The 16,646-nt window shown below is 43.0% G+C and overlaps 2 protein-coding genes across 3 annotated transcripts in view; both read left to right on the top strand.

Annotated features, from left to right (window-relative positions):
- LOC143345509 (uncharacterized) overlaps positions 1–16,646 on the top strand; it is a 219,690-nt gene that overhangs the window by 73,956 nt on the left and 129,088 nt on the right. The gene's annotated exons all lie outside the window — the stretch shown is intronic.
- The window catches only part of Pgant2 (polypeptide N-acetylgalactosaminyltransferase 2), a 228,222-nt gene that overhangs the window by 49,189 nt on the left and 162,387 nt on the right, over positions 1–16,646 (top strand). The window contains exon 3 of one of the 2 annotated variants that reach the window (XM_076772693.1): positions 4,152–4,207. The exons of the other annotated variant lie outside the window; for it this stretch is intronic. The gene's annotated coding sequence lies outside the window, so the exon portion shown is untranslated. The remainder of the gene's footprint in view (positions 1–4,151; positions 4,208–16,646) is intronic. 2 annotated transcript variants of the gene reach the window in all.

Below are 16,646 nucleotides of genomic sequence, written 5' to 3' on the forward strand. Positions count from 1 at the left end.
GTAAAATAGTCGGACGGTTAAAAAGGAAAAGTACATTTAAATATGATTATATTATTACTCGTAACATTTAGATATTACTTCTCCTTAAATTTAATTCGCAACAAGGGGTAAAAACTACCACCCAAACGTTGAATTATTCCTTTCGTTCATGGATCGATCGTTTTTTCTCCCATGAAATATTTCGTATCCTGTGATCGACTTTTCGTAAATGAATTCCTGAAAACTCTTTTCCTTGGAAGAATTATCGGGTATGAAATTTCCATGGAATCATGTTCGAAGTAGGTGAACAAACTGCACCTCCGGTGGAATCAACCGTCTGTGACCGACGGAGAGGAATGGCGAGCAGTTGCGAACCGGCGAACGGTTTCTTCGTCATATTACTTATTTACCAGTGACTAATCACGGACATTCCGTTACGGAAATAACGCAGTGTCGATATTTCTTTCCCGGGCTGATTGTATCGGGCAGTTCCATTCCGTTGAGCGTGCATACTTTTAGCTCTTACAATTAGAGACATTATGGAATTTTCTTTTAAAACACAGCAATGCATATCTATCGGTTTAAAGTTCAAACCATAATTAAATTTTTCCCAAGATAAATAAAATGCAAAGCTTCAGATATTTTCAAAGTTCTCGAAATTCTCTTATTGTCTTTACAGCGTTCTAGAAACTCTGTCGATTCCTAACACGTTCGCTAGAAAATTTAATTCGTCGATTAGATCAGCAATAACGTCGGCCAGGATTTTCGTAAATTACACGCAGCTTCCGGCTGCAGGTTGCGTGCTATAAACGCCAGCTGTGAAAATGTTAACTGCGCGTGTAGTGGCGCGGGTTTACGACGCATCGTTCGTCGTCGTGGACGGTGCAGTAAGAGTCTAAAAGTGCACGTGGCCGTCGCGACAATAAACGTCGCGGTGTCTGGTCCCAAAAGTTGCACGCATCGGTCGATCGTATCGTAAACCCAGACGCGAAACGTCCTGGCCAAATATATTTTGTCTAGCGGAAGATCCGCGTTCGTCGGCTCTCGTTACGCGCGAGATCTTTTCTCGTCGAATCGCGAAAAGAAAATGTCTCTCCTGGCGTATGCACGGACCGCTCGGCGCCATTAAATTAGTGAATACTTTGCGGCGAACAACGGTGCACGAACGAATGTGACGTTAACTACGACGATAGCGGCAACAACAACGGTTACAAGCCGAAATAACCCGGCACGTGCTCGTTCTACCGGATGAAAACAAGGGTTGAAGGTATTCGTTGCGTGGAAGTTCGACTTCCTCCGGCGAGTTGCGCTTCAGTTTAATGACTGGTGTGGTTAGAACGCTGGAAGTAACAACGGCGACCAGTAATAACAATAACTGATAGAAACGTATATGCGGTGTGTCGTACATTCCCGTCGTTATATTCTTTTCAACGATACCGGGTCGCAGTTTAATCTCTATCGTTTTTATCGCCGCGCGAGAAATAACGTAGTACGGCGTACAATATCTTTTATTACGGTTAGAATCGCGTCGTAAATATTTCGTTACAATATCGAACTACGTTAATACGTTAAACAAATATCTTTGCAAATTTTTTGATAACAAAAACCGGAGGGTTTGCTCCAACCCTGCAGATACTCGTACGATTCTACCACGAGAGTCGGAAACAGCTGGCAACATTGTTGCAAAACTTTCCTGATATTACTGTTTGGATGTTTCGAATTTTCGTGCTTGGTAGTTGTAACAGAATATATCGAGACTAAACGGAAATAGGAATGCTTGTAATCAGTTTTTAGAGCCTTTAAATTTTATTTTTATTTTAAACGAGTTCATCTAACTTATTAGTTACCTGTGTCTGACCATCGCTGGATTGCTCTACTGCGAACGAGTGGAACATACTGCGATATATTTGTACAGTAAACTGTGTTGTTAGTTTGCGTAGGTTGATTACTGTATAAATATTCATTGGTTCGAAGTAACGATGAATTTAATATTTGCATAAAATGTATCTTACGGTGCGACATACGTGGCCACGATATATGTACATACGTATACCGAGCTCCAACTTTCGGTGTATCTATCCAGAAGATTATTAATTTTAAAATATATTAAAAAGTTGAAATCCTCTGCAACAAACTTTAACCTTTAAAAGAAGGAAATTTCATAAAGTTTTCGCATGCTTCCAGTGAAGTTTCGAAATATTTTTCGTAAATACAATGCATCGATCACCGTCCTCCCTCTAACGGAATTTTTCCCAGCAAAGCTCTGCGTCCCCATTTTACAGTGTCACCCTTTTCCACGTTGCTGCATCGTCGAATGCACGGATCAAAGATACGCGCGCATCGCCGCGATGCTTTTTGCATTTCGATACGACGCGCTTCCATAAACAACGACCCGCGACTTTTTTAATTACGTCGAGTGGATCGCCGCGACCGTGTGTTCCCCGTCGTACGAGAGTTATCGTTTACCGAAACTCGGATGCAAACTGTCCGCTTTGCGCTTCGAACGCCGCTGGAATCGACTAACTTTACGCCGCTCGTTATCGCGTAATCTAACGATTGCGTTCATCGACACGAAGGAGGATAAACGTGCTTCACGGTCTAACTTTTAAGGAGGCGATTCCTTTCACGAGGGTGATTACGTAGATAAATATAGGAATTTGTCTCGAAGGTTTAAAGATCTGTTAAATTCACACTAGATTGTACAAGATTAAAACATTAACAAAGCCCAGCAGAGCAGCGTGGAGACATTTTTGCTAAGTCGCAAAGTTTCGCAATTAGGCAATAATCCATAACTGGGCAGATGTCCATAACTGAAACTTCTCCCCAGGGAAGTTTATTTGGCTCGTAAACACATAATGCTTCGTCATAATAGTCTGGATGCATCAGGCAGCAGCGTATAATTTACCCCGGCTACTTAAGGTTGAAAGTTGCTCGCGGTTTTTCGGTAAAGAAAACGAAAAGTAAAAATAATCGCTCGTCCCCGCGGGATGGAACTTTATTCATTGGCCCAGGAGCTCGCGTCGCGGTGGGAGGGTTGTGGGTTGGTCTGAAGATAAGTTTTAATTGGGCCGCGCACGCAGCTTTGCGTAAAGTGGATTCTCCGCAAAGCTGTAGACGCGCGGTAAAATGCGTCGAAGTTTGTAACGCCGCTAGAGCGTCGGGAGCTTAAGCGGTCGCGAACTATCTAATTTGTCGATGTAACTCGATAATTTGGGGCTGCGTGCAACTCCCTTCCGCTTTGCAGTTTACAGTTTCCTCGGAACTACCTTAAACGGCGCTAGAAAATCTGGAAACATTGGCTTCTATTTCATTCTCAATTATTTGCAGAACACGTTGGTTTCGAATACTGAATATTTTACAGTATTTTGTCGATGCTTCAGAATGTAAACAATGCAAAGTAAGCGGAGTCTTTTGAGCCTCGCGAACGGGGATGTTCTCCGGAAGGGCGGGATTAAAAATTAACCGCGACGGTAATTTTGAACGACGCTGCAACGGGTCGTACGATGGGAACGTGTTTCGCGATACTCGTTTCGGTGTTGTCCAAAAAAGCGTCAAACATCGGCCACCCTTAATTGATCGAATTTCCTTCCGTCGACTCACCGAGCCGACACCAAACGCAATTTCCCCTTTCGGAGCAGCTGGCGCTCTGTAAAGCGCGTAGTTGGAAACTGCATTTCCTCATCTGCATTGAAGAAACTCGGCTCGAGCGCGTGTTGTTCGCGAATCAATATACTGGCTGGTTCTTAAGGGAATAGTCTGGGTTAGTAACCGCAAATTTCGACGCTTCGTACTTTAATTTTTAAAAATAATATTACATCTAACGATTTTAATGTTTGTGTATAGATGTGCTTCAATCACTTTTATAGATTATATCAATCCCCACGGAATGTTCAATTTCGAGTTGCACACTATTCTGTCGATTGCTTTATGTAAATTAGGATTTTTCAAATTATAGATCAGATTACTATTCTAACGAAGCGTGGTGTGCGCGTGGTTCGAGAACAGAAAGTTTGTAGAAACTCGCGTTATTCCGCTATCACAGATAATTTTAGTTTGACAGTTTAATAACCATCAATGAAAATTTTCGTGCAGAATTTAATCTTGTTGCCTTCCGTGTGTTTCATACAAAATTGCTAATAAATAATGACGGAATTCTCTTTTTTATATTCCAGGTAGGAGAATGTGATTATAGAGCGGGTGTAACAAGACCGAGAAAAGGGTGACTACTGTGCGTAAGAATGTCAATTTAACCTGTAGAAAAACGGTAGAAATTTAGGAATTTAGCGATCAGTGCGTTTCGCGAATTAAAGGAAGTTGTAAATCGCGTGTACGTCTTTTAATATTCGCGTAGGGAACGCGAGGGGAAATTTCTAAAACGTGCCAGGCACCGAGCAGCAACAAGTTGGTAACTATTCTGAACGGCAGAATGAACGTAAAAATACGTCACGTAGCGCGCGTTCAATAGCCTCGAGTTAATGGATCAGGAAGATTTTATTTACTCGTCCGTCGACGTAAAAGGCAGAAATTCGTCGCACCGTCTGGCAACAATTTCACCGGTGACTAGACGGATTTGTCCCCGGGGCAATAAAACCTGACTCAGCTTAACGAATGTGGTGACTAATAGCCCCGAGCGTCAGAAATGAGTTACTCCGCGAGTGAGCCTCGTTTATTAAAGATTCCGTTTTCCAAGGCGAGTAATTCGTCTTCTTAATGACGTCGTCTACCGCATGGACGAGCCGCGCTTCTTCAAATTTCAACGAAACCGAGTCCGCCGATTCCAGAGCCCTTTTTCCTTTTGCCGTTTTTCGATCGATCCTCGTTGAATGCACGCGAGAGCGCGTCAAAGAAGATCGAGGCGGGACGCGATGAAAATCCAACGTCCATAAATTACCGGATCAAAACACAGCGGGTCTCGTCACAGTCGAATTTAATTAAAATGCAACCCGATTCTACTACCAAAGATTCATCGATCTCTCTGACGAGTTGCTTTTCCGTGCCCTGAGCACTCTGGCGATAGAAGTTTCGCGATATTTGTTGCTTTAAGAGGTTCCTCGATACTCCGCGTCCTTTGAAAAAGATTTTTAATTAGTCAGCTGTCCGATTCGAGGGAATTTGGGCGTGCTGGATAGATGGTAATTGCTTTGACAGGGATTAACGTTGCGAGCTTTTCTCTACTTGGGTGGTTATTGCAGGGTCCAATTAAAGCAATAATGTACCGAGTTTGGTTCTTTCATCGAACTCATTCAACCTGTAAAACAAACACAGTTCCTTTGTTGCAAGATTTATCGAACGATCTATAACGTATGTTTCTATTTCGAAATTATAAAATTGAACGAACCGTGTTAACGCAACGAAGGGCAGATTTAAGGGTTCCTCGAAAGAAGTTTGAAGCGTCAGTCGATGTTGTAACGAGGACGCTCAAGTTTTAGAATCACGACGAACGTCTTTATTCCAGAACGCAAGTTTGCGTTAAGTAGATTTTCATTTTGTTGCCGGAAGTAAGCGTCGGCTACAGGAGGCGTCGCGATCCCCGTGCAACTTCACCCTCGTCCCCGCGTAAAACTTGTCCACGGAGTTGTTACACAGAACTACGCTGTAACGCGCGAATCCGCCCACCAGTCACTTAATTACAGAATGCATGCGAACAACTTTCGCGACACGGGAAGGAAACGCACGCGTGATTCAGGGATGGAGGTCGTGGCACCGTTGTAACTTCGCGCCGCGACCCCGCCATGGAACTCGATTAATAATTAGCAATTTAAACTTCCTGCTAATAATCTCGCATACCGATCGTTATAACCACGTACGTCGACGGGAGGGAAAATTTCGGACACGGCGTTAATTGAGTTCGATGATACGTCAAAGGCAAATTCGGCTCGAAGCATCCACCGTTTACTTAAATAAAAAATAAATAATTATAGTCTGATCGAAGAACAGTGCAAATTACTAAAATGACGAATTAAAATCAGGGATCGTGGAAACAGTCAACAGCGTTTTTTAACTTTGTTCGTAGTTATATTTTTTTCTTCGAAAAGTATCTACTCATGTGGAACTTTTATGGAAACAAACTTTCGAGAACTCCTTTAAAAACTGTTCTCGCGGAACAGATATTTTAGAACTCTTGCGATAAAAGTTCCATGGTAACAGTTATTTCAGAACTTTTTATTAGAATGCGTGTTATGAAATAGATAAATAAAAAACTTAGATATGGGGAATTATTAGCAACGTGATATTCCTGTTACCTTGTTGAAGGTAACGAATAACTAGTCACGGATTCGAGACAACGAAATTACTATGCCAGGCGCGAGACACCACGAACGAAACCGTCAGAACAATACAGAGCAGAGAAATCTTGAAATAAATAACATATTACGACTAATGATATGCTTTTGAATATGCTGGTCCGTGTTTCGTACATTCATGTACTGCCTCGTAGCATGATTATTTCCGAATACGCGAACGCGTCGCCCTGAAATTCCGCAGTTAATACGCGCTGTAATCGACGAAGGGTTTCGCAAATCCGAGTTTCGACTCTGACCGTGAACTTGTCACTCGTCGGGATTAATTCGCGGATAATACCAAAATCTTGACAAATTCCGAGTGTTGCGATCGATCGATCATAGCGGTCGGTTACACCAGAATCGAAACTCCGCCCTTTGGTGGCCAGAGGACTCCTATAACCGATTGAGCTATCCAGGTCGCAGGCAGATTCCTTCGCCCGGTCGAATGGAAGTTCGCCCGGGTCGCGTCGCGGTCGAGGCCGAGCTTCGAAATTAACTTATCGCTGCGCTTGATTAACGATAGGCCAGAGCCCCGTCTTCCCTGCTGGAAACCTCGAAATCGTCGGCTCCTTTATCACGGCACGCGGAAGATCCGCAATTGTTGGAAACTACAACAGCGACTGCGGTGAACGAGGGGCCAGGACACGCCGTGCGCCAAACCTCTGTTCCCGGAAGGCTTTTCGGGATGGAGTTTCGATTCCGGCCAACGGTCGCCGGATGTTGCACAAATCATCGACCAGCTTTCCATCCGGATACCTATTTACCGAGCATCTGCGGCGCATCCGTTTCCCTCGAAACCGTGAAAGTCGTTCCATCGCGTCGCGAATCGAAAGCTTCGTTTTTATTATTCCATTCGGTTGAGTCGTAAGTAATTGAAGTTTTTTCTAATTTTATTTCTTTACCGAAAAAGTCACACAACACCATAGTCTACAACGTATTCTCCATTATTAAATGCAACCTTTTTCCATTTGTTTGGTGGCTTATCAATTCCTGATGTAAAGAAATCAGCTTGTTTTGATGGGGAAAACGTTTGAATGAATTCCTGTACGTGATTTTTTCGTACTAATTTTGTTTATTTACTAAAAGAGTTGCACAACACCTTAGTCTACAACGTATTCTCCATTATTAAATGCAACCTTTTCTCATTTATTTGGTAGCTTATCAATTCCTGATACTCCTTGGTAGCTTATCAATTCCTGATGCAAAGAAATCAGCTTGTTTTGATGGGAAAAACATTTGAATGAATTCCTGTACGTGGTTTTTTCGCACTAATTTTGTTTATTTACTAAAAGAGTTGCACAACACCTTAGTCTACAACGTATTCTCCATTATTAAATGCAACCTTTTCTCATTTATTTGGTAACTTATCAACCCTCTAAAATAAGGTAAGCACAACGGCGAAAAGGAACTACAGATCATTTGGAATTCCCGAAGCAGGTTATGATCCACTACCTCAACCAGCAATTACTTATTACTCGAATATATTTGGAAATATTAGAGAGATTAGTCCTCCTTTTGCAGTGTCCAATATTGCAATTGGTGGTTTGTATCGAGGAATAGAAAGGTTGTTTGATGTTTCTGATGAGAAAAACAAGGATTGGATGTTATTTTTCAGGAATACGAATACGGATAGAAGTGGGCGTCGTAGGTACGGATGTCTGGGGGGAGGGAGGGTGACCAAGAAAGACGGCACCCGTGATTTATTGTCTATTGAAACTCGTGCTCGAGGATTTACGTTATTCAGCATGTAGGAATATAACCCAGCTTCGCGCAACATTTTTCTTTTATTTCCACTGGTGGAATATGCTTCCGCAATTTGATAGAAGCAACCCGGAACACCCTCTGCGTACTCAACGGAGAACAATATTAAATTAATGCAAACATACACCGGAACGACAACAGTTTCCTGCCCCTTCTAATATTGTGATCGCGCGAGGGGACCCCGAATCGAACAACAGAATGAATTACGTAAAAGGATCCTTCCCCTTTATGGGATCAGGGGAAACTTGACCTATGATTGCAACAACTATTGAAAATCCCTTCCAACAGTTTTCCAACCTCGAGTTGCGTGAATCATCGATTTAACGTGCACCACTTTGGCAATATTTATTCGTTGAAAAACGAACCACTAATCCCGAAATTGTCTTTCTCCTCGGGCTTCATTTTCCTAAACGTTGGTTCCTCGAACGACGCAGAAACACCGAATGATTATTTTAGCGCGGCTATCGCGATAGATTTATCGCGAGTTCGCGTTAATTGCTCGAGCTGGACGGGTTAGTCGGACTCCCCCGGGGGAATTATCGAAAGATTTAGCATGCAAATTAATGGACGAACGGAATGCGTATATCGAGCGGGCGAAAAATCGATGGAACGCTGAAGCGGGAATTAAAGTTTTCGTTTTTGTTGCCGCCCAGATAGTCGACCCTTATACACGGCGTGAAAAATTTCACCGCAATCGGAAGGGGGAATTTAAAATTCCGCATTATTTTGCATACTTACGGGGCTTCCACTGTCTTCGCGAACCCGATCTTTATGCATAAGGCACCTCGGAGACGATTAATACGAACGTTAAGAACGGAATTGTTGTTGGGGAACTCTTCGGGGAATTATTAACCACCCCCCGTCCATCGAAACTGCCACCCCGTCTTTAACGTCCGTGTTAAGTTTAGGGTCCCCCGTTGTTCGACGAAAGTGTCGACCGTGACGATCTCGATCTCCCCCGTATTAAATTCCAGCGAAATTTCGGGAGATTGAATAGGGAGACGAAAACAGGATCCGAAATATTGTCGACGAGAAAAGTAAACCGACCCACGGAGTCGGAGTAAGTTTGACGCGAGTGTTCGAAAGCACATCGGAACGAAAGAAGTCGGCGATTCGTACCGATACCATGAAATCGAGATCCAGGTGGTTCCAAAGGAGGAATTATCCGCGGGAATGGCGGCTGAAATTCAGCGAACGTGACGCGGTCTCGGGCGCGGAGCGGAATGAATGACTCGTGATTGTCGACCGCGGCGGGAGAGTTCGCGAAAACTTTTTCCAAGGAGTAGTCGTACGCTTGGAAGTTTTCCACGATCCCTTCGACCGTCCCGGCGCGCCCGTTGCTCTTGTTCCCTTACTTCCTTTATTTCGCAGACCGCCCCCGTCACTGTGAAAGAAGTCGGTAATGATGTTTAAAGCCCCTTCAATGGGTCAACTTAACGAGCGGTTTCTTCTGTCGCGTTCCGCGATGCTCGAGCGTTCCCTTTGCCCCCTGGGACCCGGGATTAGAAGACCCGGGAGAAGAATGGACGCGACTCGTCCGCCGGAGTGGGCAAATAATTCCTCTCTGTCGTCTTTCATCGGGCTTTCGCGGACGATCAGAAACCAGCAATTAAAAAAATTCCCCCGAAGTTACCGCGACCCGCGACTTCCGACCAAGAAACCTGAGTATCCGTCTTTCAGAAAGTTCTTGCGGACACGATGTTTTCGGGTCATCGGTCACAGAACCAGATATCGCGATGCCCATGAGGAAAGAGTTTTCCGATAGACGTCGTCTACTTTTTCAAATTCGTACGCGGTACTTTTCATAATTGTTTTGCTGTGAAGCTCTGTTTATCTTGACCGTAGCGATAATCCATTGCTTCGTATAATATTAGTAGGAAAGTCTGAACGGAGGAATAAGAAAAATATAGTGTTCACCGGATTGCAGAACTTTTATGAAAACTTCAATATTATGAATTTGTAACAGAATAGAATAGAATTTTGTTCCTTTGATTTAGAATACAAAATCGAATGTATGAATCGATGTAATTATTCACAGTCAGTTGCATACTTCATAACACTCAATTTTATTTTAAAAAATTAATCTTCCATACTTGTATCTCTTTCTTTACTAGTATTTAATCCCGCGAATAAATAAATAAATGAATTATGGGCGTCCCTTTTCCAAAATCACGTTTCGCGCGTCGGGACAAGGGGATGGAAAATAATAAAAATTCTGAACGTTCCGGTAAGACGTCGTAAGTTTGAGTCAAGGTGAACGTGGTCGGTGACAGGAGACCCCAGCGCGGCGCCGTCGGCGTCGCGTCGCCCCCGCGACAGTGGTCCGTGAAAATTTATTATCGGTGTCGACACCGAGTAACGACGATCGTCAGAACGTGTTTTATCGCGAACGTCAAAACGACAATGTCGGCTAGCGGTGAGGCGTAAAAAGGGGGCAAAAAAGAAACGCGAAAGCGGAGGTAGTGGCGCGGAAGCGTAGTCGTAAACCACGAATACTCGCTATTGCCGATTGCGGTATCTGTGATTCAATAACGGGCATCTCGTTCTTTTTTTTTTTGTCGACGATGCGCCTCGTGGTCGTTCGACCTACTAGAACACTCGATCTCGCGGGAATTTAGTCGAAAGGACACGTGCCTATCGTGCAGAGGCGATAAATTGGTCTGATCGGGTATGGTACAATCTCCTTTCTGGGTCTGATTGGGTACAGCATCGTGGGAGTCACGGAAAAGGAGAGACAAGTTTATCTTCTTGTCTCTAATCCTGCAGTATAATCTACCGCCTGTAATTAGCGGGTCTGGTTAGTCAGGATGATCGCCTCTCTATAGACTCACCTTTGTCGGTCTGATTAGTTGTAGTATAATCTCCCTGAGATCATTAGGGATCCAGAAGTGTGGGGTCTTATCGCGTCTATTAGACCTCTATCAACGGCTGAAGCGACAGGAAGGTGATAGAGCTTTGCCTCTCTTCTTGCAAGCAAATAGGAACCGCCCAGATTTCATGTAGAGAGGTGTGAGACTTTGTTCTGGGAACTAGTAAGATTCAAGCTGTTATCCCTAACGTAGATTAATGCAATAAAATAACATAGTACTGTAGTATGAAGTGAACGGATTTGACTTAGAAATAATGTGAATCCAGAACAGAATAATGAATCTTCCTTAGATAAGACTTCAAGACCCATGTTTCTTAGAAATTGTTTACTCCTTTCGGTGAGTTCTTTGGGTCTTAATTCCTCTTTTTAACATCCTGTATTCTACCATTAAGAAAGAAAAGTTTGTGGTTAGTCGTAAAAACGTCAATGGAGAGTTCCAGGAAACTACGGGAGCGAAATCATCGGTGTATATCTGATTTATCCAAACAGAACGCTTGAGTTGCTCGAGTACCCTAGTTACCAAACAACCGTGAACAGTTTGGTTATTGACACAGGGGCTAAGAACGCATGGCTGGGTTTACGCTACGGTCGATGGTCGCCAATTTTAAGAACATTGTTAATAATCAGTTTTATATACGTTTTTTAGGGACTTGATTTCGGCTGGAAAATATTAGCCAACTTTCTCCGAGAATAGCTCTAACGATCGATCTATCGTAAACCCACACGCGGTTGAGAAATAGTGATGTATGAATTTCTTGGAGGATATATTTTCTATCTCAACTTACAAATTCAGCCCTCGACAATATCTCAGAAAAAAAAAAATATATAAATTCAGTAGAATCACTTTCAAACATCGTTCTATTATGCATACACGTTTCTCTTGAAAGCACCCACGGTCGCGTGTCAATGATCCATTAATAGTCATAAGAATCGACTCGTATCGCGAGAAGCGTGTCTTCTCTTATACAAAATTCATGTAGCCGTTCCTTTTAAACCACTGATATCTCTTTCGTCGATTAATTTATCCCGGACGAGAATACCAACGGAAGCCTCGTTTGTTATATACCACGTTTAAATTCTCCACTCTTCTCTTCTCCGTTGCTGTCTCGTTCCTCGCGTTGTTTCTTCGTCCCTCTCGAACGAATAACACCTCCAGGGCCAACGGACGCGATCAAACGAGCTCATCGAACCCCGGCATTAAGCATTCCGTGCTTGTCGGAATTTTTCGTCGAATGGTTTTCTGATGCGCGAAAAATAAACGAATCGTTCGGTTTAGTCGAGCTAACTGGAACGCCCGGTATAAGTCATACCGGGTCACAGTGGTTTTTCCCCCTTTTTATTTTTTGTTTTCGATAACCGACCGGTGGATGGGCGGGTAAAATATTAATAAAACGGTTTTACGGAGTCGACGATCGAATAGGCGTGTTTCGATCGATCCCTTCGCTGTTCCTCGATTCGTGCTCCTTCAATTTGCTTTTTTCCCATTCACTCTTTCCTCGTCGGGAAATGATCGTCGATCGTCGATCGACGACTCCGAGCGAATTGAAATTAATTAGCGAAATATTTTCCAGGCACTCGAGAATACGTAATAAACGAAATCAACGCGGTTCATTTTTCGGCGTGAGAACTCCCAAGGGTCTCGAAGCGTCCTAAGGACGAACGAAATTTATCAGGACGCGACACGGTACTTCTCGTTCTTAGTCGTCGAAGAATATGCATAACGGTGTTGGTATAAATCACTCGGAAGTCGTAAGTGCGCCCAGTGAATATTCACGACTCCGACGAAGTTCAGACGGCAGTTAAGGGGCGACGAGAGCGAAGTAATTTTTCTCGCGGTTCGATAAATTATTTATCCACCCCCCTCTTCCCCCCTCGTCCGTGACACGGCTACGGATCGATAAATTATTTATCAGGGAGCTTTCTGGCCGACGTCTCGGACTTTCTCTCGTCGAGATTTTCTGGCACGAAACTGCGCTTCCGCCTCGGACGCGGAACTGCATCGCGTCGCGAGTCGCATGCAATATTTGTCGGCAAACTGCACCGATGACGTAATGCAATGTTCGGAGGAAGTTGTTCCGCTACGGATCTTCGCGAAACGTGCCGAATTTCCTGCTCGTCCCGACTCGCTGCGTTTCGACTGCAGCGAACGCGGTTAATTGGGCTCCGTTTACGAGCATTCACCGTGGGACGAAAATTAAACGAAAGGGATCCAAAAGTGCTGGGGGAGTCTGAATTCCAATTTTAGAGAACCCTCGTTTCGACGGAATACTTATTTTCGAAAGCAGATTATCGTGCGACCATTTATCTATCGAATGTAGAATTTATCTTGGCTTCATTTTAACATTTAGTATCTTTAATTTTAATATTAGTACAACTTACTTAGCACTTATATACTTACTGCCAAACCACCCTCCACAGAATATATAAATGTAGACAGATACTTCACAGTGAAATATTTTCAATGTGTCGTTTAATTTGTGTTTAGTTTTTGTTGCCATGTGAGTGTATAGAAATATTGCACTGGATTTTCGAGGGCTTTGGAGATAGTCGAATCAGTATTTTGTTGGAAAAGTCGTGCCCGGAGTGTCGAAGGGACACGAGACGGGACAAAGGAATAAATAGTATGAAATAAAAGCACCATTTACGAGATTAGAAGAGGGAACGAAGTTTGCCCTATGGCTGCAGAAGCTATTGAAAGTCCCTTCGATTCCAGTGTACGGCGGGGTGATCGTACGAATCGACATGGTTGACCTCTCGACGGTCGACTTGTTCGGAGGAACCTTTCCCCTTTTCCAGTCTTGGCTGGTTTCTCGAGAGCTCAGAGTTCATCAGCATTCGATGAAAGTAGCAATAGAATTAAACAATCTTTGATATTGCAGGCATTATTTTGATAAAATTGCGTATCTTTGCTCCGCAAGTGAATTTCAATTTTTAATTTTAATTTGTAAAGGCGATCACTGGTCACCGGCAGTTAATAATTAAGGATTCGGCACCGGTGCTTCTCGTTGCCAGATCAAAGCCAGCACTTTCATCAGTTCCCTATAGGGTGTCTAGAGGTGCTCTTTTCCAACACAAACAAATGAATAATATAACAACTGCTTCAACCGAATAACGATTGTCTTTCGCACGGCTACTGGAGAGTCAGATAAACTTGTTGATATTGGACTTTTGAGGACGCTGCATCGCTCGAATGGTGCACCGAGACGAATAAGCTGAGACCATATTCTCGCTCCCGGAAGTTAAATAATTATTCTCGATTTTCGTCTTATTTTGGACTCTAGAATCTCCCATTAAAATTTTATGTGCCGGATAATTGGACTATGTCTACATATGAAGTGACAAAAACGAGGAATATAATCACAGAACTCTAGCCACACATTATATTTGCGGTAAAGAATTTTTTTCTCAAAAGTGCGTAGGATTTCGGGGGTATATATATTCACCAAAAATGATTGTAATCGACTCCCACAACCAAAAATAATTTTTTCAGAACGATTTGAAATTTTTTAATTTTGTCGAAAAATTTCACACATTCTCGAATTTTTTCCTCGAAAGTGCGTAGGATTTCGGGGGTATATATATTCACCAAAAATTATTGTAATTGACCCCCACAACCAAAAATAATTTTTTCAGAACGATTTGAAATTTTTTAATTTCGTCGAAAAATTTAGGCACCTTGCTGCCCGCCCCCCTGTCGATTTTTCTTAAAAATTCCTTTTTCAGTTTTAGTAATTTCGTTCGACGTCCTACAGAAAAGTTGTCTAATACTTTTTTGTAGGTACCCATGAGCTCTACTTCAGGAAAAAGTTTTATTGAAATATATTCACTATTGTAGGAGTTATGGCTGTTTGAAAATTGAACCATTTTTATGGGGTTTTCCTCATTTTGCGGGGTCAAGGACCAACTTTTCGAGTATTTTTGCGATTTGTACATATTCTCCGTCAAAATACGCGTAGTTTGCTTTTTTAAACATTAAAATCGTCCAATCCGTTCAGGAGTTATGACATTTTAAAGATTCACATGAAATTTCAGGGAAGCATTTCTGGCCTCACATTACATTTTAAGTAAGGAATTTTTTTCTCGAAAGTACATAGGATTTCGGGGGTATATGTAATGACCAAAAATGATTGTAATTGACCTCTGCAACTAAAAATAATTTTTCCAGAATGATTTGAAATTTTTTTTTTTCGTCGAAAAATTTGTCAGGCAACAGGCGTTTCAACGCGCAAAAATAGTATCTAATAATTTATAAAACGTGCACGAAAGATTAATATACATCCAATTTTTCTCCAATACTCGTTTCTATACAATTCCAAGGCAATCAGCCGCGAGGAGCAGAAGTTTGACGATTCTTCCCCAGTCGTCGCGAAATTCAACTCCGTCGGTCCCTAGCGCGGTTATTATATTTTCATATACCGTGGGTCGCGGGAAACTGGATATTTCGCGAGAGCTCCGTCGGAAAAGATGATCCAGCGCGCCGCGGCGGTGTAGCGTTTCCTGATCGACTTCGTCGTCGTCTCAATTCCCCGCGTTCATTTTCCGTGTCCCGTTTCGTCGTCTCCGCGAGCCCTGACTTCCCGGTGCAGCCAGGATTTGCCACTGGCACCCGTGGCGCACGCGGTATCGGGTTTCCATTTGAACTGTATTCAAATACAGCGAGCAAATACAGCGCCGAGCGACGCGGATCGCTTTACGCCGGCTTTTGTGTGACTTCTAAACAATTTATGATGCGTCGCTTTCCATCTAACATTTATTGGCTCTGCAGCTTGCGCGTTTGTCCATTTTCCAGAAAAAGGGAAACGCTATTTTAAACTTTCTCGCACCTCGTCCAGGACATTCGAACTTTTGCAACACACGTGGGCAAATTTCATTGACAGAATTTCGAATAAACAGGTATACACAATATTTTAAAGATTTCTCTGTAAAGATGTCAGGGATAGTTACAAGCATATGGTATTAACTATTATTTAAGCGTAAAAATCATAAGCAACTTCTCCCTCAACCTAATTATTCGCTCATCGATACGCATTCGATCACACTTCCATCATCGTCACCAACGATAACATTTCTTACAACTCAAACTTTAAATTAATGGAGCAATGGGATCTGAAATAGTTGCAATCTCAACAACTATAATTTCCAAGCATTTGCTTCATCTATCGAACGCGTATCTTACCCAGTAAACGAAGTTCGAGACTCCATCAACTAGTTACGAGCGTTATTGAATCGCTGTCTGGGCACGCTCGCCGCGTTTAATTCCGAAGATTTCATTGGATCTCCATTTAAATCGTCACGGCGTGCCTCGCGTACCGTTCGTGGAATAAGCTGTTAGACAATACGATCGCGCGATTCGCATCGGTTTTAGAGCTGTTTAGAACAGTTAGCAGGCTGTCGCGTACGTGCGTCTCCGTCCGTACGTGTCGAATTGCATATTCGGCGTGCATACGAGGGTATCGTGGACTTCCAGCTCGTGGCGGACATCGCAAAAGTTAGGTTTGATTTATTGTCGCGGTACGTCGACCCGCGACTCGAAATTCCCGCGAAACGAGCGTGTTCGATTACGTGACTGCACCGCGCGCAACTCGAAAACTTTCGAAACATCAAACGCTAAATTTCCTGGAAACGTGGGGAAATCAGACTGAAAGATTTCGAGCCAGACAAATGTATCAATTCTCTGTAATTTGGTACAATTCAAGTACATACTAAGTAAAATTGATTTTATCACTCATCACTTAATTCAAAAAAACAACACGATT

Source organism: Colletes latitarsis, chromosome 9 (assembly GCF_051014445.1).
Source record: "Colletes latitarsis isolate SP2378_abdomen chromosome 9, iyColLati1, whole genome shotgun sequence".
Lineage (NCBI taxonomy): Eukaryota > Metazoa > Arthropoda > Insecta > Hymenoptera > Colletidae > Colletes > Colletes latitarsis.